A 6260-nucleotide genomic window follows, 5' to 3' on the forward strand; every position below is an offset into this window, starting at 1 on the left:
CGGTAAAGTTGCCAGCCTTAAGCGCCGGGGGCCCTTTACTCCCCAGGAAGATTCCTGGTACTCATTTTTGTTAGAGGCTTAATCGACCCCAGGGCCACAGTGCGGCTGGAAGGATTAGGTCAACTGAAAAAATCCACCTCATCTGGACTCGAACCCGGGACCTTCCGGCTTGTAGCATAGTGCTCCCAGGTCAAAGAATACACATAACAATAACAGAACTGTTGGACACTAGTGTCTGTGAGTCTGTCTGTGTATTCTGCTATTGCTGGTGTGTAACAACTCAGTAAAGAACCAGTTGCACCCCCTGCTCCTTACCTCCTTTCCGCTCTTTACTGCTCCGGACACTGCGGCAGCAGTGATGCTTTCATGACATCACGACCGGTCACGGCGGTTATGTTGTCCGCCAATAGCACTGAGTTTACCATTCTGTTCTGTGATTCCGACGCTCATGGCGCTCATGGCATTCCTGCAGTCAGTCGATTTCGGCCATTTCAGCGGTGGGAGCTGAAGGAATTCGGTCGAAGATGTTATTTTGTTGGGAGAGCGTGTAGAGCGCACAGCTTGTCATTGAATGGGCCGTTGTGGTGTGTCTGGCTCGTAATGAATTAGCAGGTAGACTTGATGTAATTAATTACTGAATCAGGTTTCGATCTGTTATCGTTGTCCCCAAATATCTGAACTGTGCCACATTTTCAAAACATCTGTTTCCTACCTTTATGTCATGATCTTGCCCTGCAGTTTAGTGACGAGACAGTAACATATAATAAGTTTTCTCTGTGTTTACTTCTAAACCAGCCTCTTTACTTGCGTCAATTAAAGTCTGTATGACACCTCCTCCAAAGCCAGCGGTGACATAACACCTTCGGAGCGTTGCCGTTGCTACGGTAATAGGCCTGTCAACACCCTGCCCCCTTCCGTGGTGACGTGACCAAGGGATGACGCGGTTGCTATGCACCAGTAAACAACTCCCGACAGCGTTGCTAGGCTATCGGTAAACAGGGCGTCAGGCAACAATGCTACCTATCACGTAACTGTTTTCTGTCTTGTCCGTGACGAGGCTAAATAAGGGGTAGCGAACACTATTCAGAGCAGTTAGCAGCGAGTAGTGAGTGATTAGTTAATGAGTGGTGAGTATTGAGCCAGTAACTAGAGAAAGAGTAACCAGTTAATTTCAGTCTAGTATTCGTGATACTGCTGATTGCAGTAATTGTGAGATTGTAAGAGCGAATGTGCAATAAATTCGCTCTATCGGGTACGGCCTGAAGTAATCTGTCGCGTTATACACCCAATACGTGATGACAGTATCTACATTATCACCCGGTAGGTTCACATCATCGGCACAGACCAGCAGCTGATGTGTCCCGTTTAATTTCAGTTCCACCTGGTTTCCCCTCTCATTCTCTAAAGTAAAGTTGAAAAGGAGTGGCGATAAAGCATCTCCTTGTTTTAGACCATTCTGTATACGAAATTTGTCAGACAGATGTTTACCTATACAGACTTTACTATACGTTTCGTTTAAACACATTTTAATCAACCTAACTAGTTTCATGGGTATCCCAAGCTCTATTAGAATATTGTACAATACTTCCTTCATAACTGAATCATAGGCTTTCTTGAAGTCTATGAATAGCTGATGTACTGTCTCATCGTACTCCCATTTTTTTCAATATCTGACGAATGCAAAAGATCTGATCTGTAGTTGATCTGTTACGTCGAAACCCACACTGATGATCCCCAATAATTTCATCTATATATGGACTTAACCTTGAAGGAAGAATATTGGACAAAATGTTATATGAAGTTGATAGCAGTGATATCCCCCGATAATTACTACAGTCAGTTTCATCACCCTTCTTGTGAACTGGTACAATTATAGACTCATTCCACAGATCAGATAATTTTTCCTTACGCCAAATAGAAGTAATTAGATTGTGGAACTTAGAACGTAATATTTTTCCTCCTGCTTGAATAAGTTATGCCGAAATCTGACCACTACCTGGCGATTTATACAGTTTCAATTTTGCAACAGCACTTTCAACCTCGAAAGGGCTAGGGTCAGGTATTAACGGCTCAGCTGTATGGATTTCTGTCTGCCTAACAGCACTGACCCTATGTACATTCAATAAATGAGAGAAGTAGTTCGGCGAAACCGAAGTACTCGGAGAAAACCCGCCCTGCGCCACTTTGTCCACCACAAATTCCATTTGACCAGACCCGGGATCGCACCCAGGCAGCCGCGGTGGGAAGCCAGCGATTAACCGCTTGAGTTATGTTATGTTTCTTTTATTGCTAGTGGGGTGGGACAAACTGCCTTGTACTGCGGCCACTTCTGGCCTACTGTACCAGCCCCAGATGATAGGTGAGGGTGATTGTGGGGCAATTTGTGGAATGGAGATTGGCAGGGGAAACCGAAGTACTCGGAGAAAATCAGCCCCAGCGCCACTTTGTCCGCCACAAATCCCACTTGACCAGACCCGGGATCGAACCCGGGCCGCCGCGACGGGAAGCCAGCGGCTAACCGCTTGAGCTATGGCGCGGCCTTTTATGGTAGGTTACTATGACACCTAATAAGAACGACAATCAAGTTACAATGAAACCGACACAATTTGTCGCACTGTAACAATGCCAATTACGTTGCTATAAAACAGATTATAAGAATAACAATCACGTTGCGAAGAAACCGACACAATTTTTCGCACTGTAACAACGACAATTACGTTGCTATAAAACAGATTATAAGAATAACAATCACGTTGCGAAGAAACCGACACAATTTGTCGCACTGTAACAACGACAATTACGTTTCTATGAAACAGACACAATTTGTGACATTGTTGTTAAACCCACAATATTTGTCGAGTCGTTTCTGTTAATACAGTTTTGTTCCGTCTTTAGTGCGCTGAAGAGAGGTACTGTGAAGGAATTTGATTAAATACAAAAAAATTCAACCATATAATGAGCAGAATGTCACAAAACGAGGAAAGTCGAGGGAGTGACTTAATCCCGCCTGGAAGAGAAGACTCAAAACAAATGGTAACTATAAGTATATTAATTATTCTCAAAATATTTTGTAGAACTGAACAAATCTCACCTTACAATAAAATGGGACTTCACCATCAGTGTATACCTATATAATTTATTCCCTTGCTATTTATAAAATACTATTACGTATTTCTGGCATAAAATGATAATTTTCGGGGGCTAAACTAGATAAATAAATAAATTCAATATACTCAGATCAATATCGACAATGAACACTTTACATGGTGACCTGAATTGAATCTCATATGACGTGTGTATCCGTGAATGAATCAAAAGTGGCATTACAGGAATCCATATTTGTCACTAGATTTCCAATTCGTTTCGTTGTCATTGGGCTGTGGCTGGAATTATTGAACGTGGTTTACTCTTAAACCCTGAAGATGATGGCAAAATTGTTCCTGCGAAACGTCTGTTCACTTTAGTCCGCTACGTGGCATAACATTATATTTTGTTGACTCGTACTGTTCGTTGTGGACTGCAACGCAGGCCAGACTGCCGCTGAATCTGCTCTGGATTTGCTGAATTTGATATCCTTACGTTGGTGACTATGAATACTGAAGTTGTCTGGATTGTAATGTCATGTCATTTGTGCAAAAGCCCATTGTATCACGGTAACATAACCTCCATCTTCAGTCTTGAAGAGTGAGCCAAGTAAGAAACCAACAGAAGAAGGCGTCATACAAAAATACAGTGTTTCCTCCAACTTCGAACACAATCCGTTCCGGAAAACGGTTGGACTATCAAGTTGTTCGAAATTCGAATTCATATAAATATCACTCCGTGACAAAACACTTGCCAACTTGTTCCTTAGAAAAGATCCACATGTCACCATTATTATGTTTTAATTAGATGATAATGAATCTCTAAATTGCTTTGTCCACACATCACCACAACTGCACCACTAATATGTTAATATGAAATTCTGCTTTATTACAGTTGGTCGAAGAATTTATGATGGTTACCGGAACAATTAAGGCCATTGCAGCTGCTCTGAAAACACGTAAGCTGAGGTGAGCTGCTTCTTTATTTATAGCTGTGTGGCTTAAATGAGCTTTCATTCAAAGCAAATTAAAACCTTTTGTGTACTCACTCACCCTTGGAGATGAGCTCTTCTTGAGAAGCCACAAATTGTGCAGCTTCTCAAGAACTACCAGCAATTTATGGAACCGGGAGGTTCATTACCGTATTCAAAAGAGCTCTGCACTGGTCCCTTTCCTAAGCCACATCAATCCAATCCATAACATCCCCATNCTTAATAGTATCCATTCACCTATGTCTTGGCTTTCCTAGTGGTCTCTTTCCTTCTGGCTTTCCCACCAATATCCTATATTAGTGTTCCTCAACCTTTTTAAGCCCAAGGACCAGTAAAATGTCTGAAAAAATCTACGGACCACTAAGTTACAGAAGTCTATTTTTTTAAAACATATGTGGTATTACCAACATTTGGGACATTCATTCATTCATTCATTCATTAATCTGTAATCTATCAAGACGACTGGTCCACAGTCTCTTCCAAAACAGTTCCTTCACCTGATGCGATTAAGAGCTTTCTCCTTCAAATTAAAATATCCTCTTCTGTCCCCAAGGTCATCCAGCATCTTCTTACGTCTTCTTCCTCGTCTTCTTGTCACTTCTATCCGCCCATCTATCTTTCCTTCGATAGCTTCTTTTAGAAGGCAGTTTCTGCGTAAAACATGACCAATCCAATTAGCCTTCCGTTTTCTTATTTCATGTAGGATATNGTTTTTGGTCTATCTTTATTGTGACTGGGGTTGGTTGTCTCGAAATTTTCATTACTTTTGTTTTTTCCACATTCATTTCCATGCCATATCATCTTCCAATTTCAATTAGTCTATCAATCATACCCTGTGGCACAGTTTCTTCCTTAGCCATTAACACAAGGTCATCTGCATATTTCACAGTTTGAATAATTTGCCGTCCTAATTTGAAGTCTCCAAGCCCGTCCAGAGCTTCTTTGGTAAGGCATTCGCTGTACAAGTTGAACAAAATTGGTGATAAACAGCATCCTTGTCGAACTCCTCTTCCAATCTGCACACTTCTTGTCTCCCCTCTGTCCAGTCGCATTCTAACTTTCTGATCCATGTACAATTTGCTAAGCAATCTTCTTTCGCGCCAATAGATACCTGTTTCCTTCAGGATCTGCATTAATTTGGTTTTGAATACATATGGAAACATAATGTTGTGCCGCAGGGGGGGGGGTTACCTCACCTCTCCCCTGGGGTCACCAGTGGGTATCTCTTGCCGGATCAGGAACAGGACGGGTGCAAGGGTATTGGTTCCCACAACCTCCTCGAGTATACAAACAGCTTCAATATAGAAATATATTATGTGGAAATATAGAAAATAAATGGTTACACACTGATACAATGCCTACATGGCGCCATCGTCACCTACCCTAATACATGTAATCCTAACTCCAACCCTACAGTTACACATGGCAGGCGTTAAGGACTCTTTGGCTCCTCTAGCCGTGCTGGTACGTGTGATTAAGCCCACACACCAGTGGTGGTGTTGGGTCCGATGTCCCACTCGCTACTCGATCAGACCGAGGGCCGTGGCCGCCTCGCCTCTGTCTGGCGTGTCCCGCCTGAGCGTAGTGTTACACCGGGCTCCTGCCTACACACGTCCACTCTCCTACTTACTACTTCCTATTCTATGTTACACTTAAATTAACTGACCTGAGTAAATACCTAAGTACGATACAGCCTTAGGCTGTGCGACTGTGACCGTGACCGACCATTGGCAAGTACTTACATGCCCCGTCTAGTGGACTGCCACTATGACTTCATCCTCCTCCGTTATTTCGGTGGTGCGCCTCGCACCCTTGCGGAGTCGTGCCCTGAAGGCTCAGTATGTTCTGCGGACGGCGTTAGGCGACAAGCGTCCAGCTCTAGCGCGCGCGTCCCCGCCCCTTGTTCCAGGGTTCTTATACCGTCTGGTAACGTGGGCGCTCTTCCGTCCTTTTGGACGCGCTGGGAATCGTGGATTCCCATTGGTTAAATTCCCTTCTGCCCTAGCAACTTGCCCGTATATGATTCTTCCAGTATCATGGGGAGCGGCTGACTAACGGAAATTATTAATCATGAATCACAGGAAACAGGAGCGGTCTCTGTTTCCGTAGTTGACTTCATCTTTCTGGCTCAATCAAAATTTCATGTTTCTTTCATTAATAAAATAATTTAAAATATCAAAATCAA

The 6260-nt window shown here is 43.1% G+C and overlaps 1 long non-coding RNA gene across 1 annotated transcript; it reads left to right on the top strand.

The window, feature by feature from the left end:
- The first annotated feature begins 349 nt into the window (after nucleotides 1-349).
- On the top strand, nucleotides 350-4176 carry LOC111864057. The gene is made up of 3 exons (XR_002842730.2): nucleotides 350-612; nucleotides 2896-3033; nucleotides 3979-4176. It is a non-coding gene; the product is annotated as an uncharacterized LOC111864057 (long non-coding RNA).
- The last annotated feature ends 2084 nt before the right edge of the window (nucleotides 4177-6260 follow it).

The sequence above is a fragment of the Cryptotermes secundus genome, unplaced genomic scaffold, assembly GCF_002891405.2.
Source record: "Cryptotermes secundus unplaced genomic scaffold, Csec_1.0 scaffold655, whole genome shotgun sequence".
Taxonomy (NCBI): domain Eukaryota; kingdom Metazoa; phylum Arthropoda; class Insecta; order Blattodea; family Kalotermitidae; genus Cryptotermes; species Cryptotermes secundus.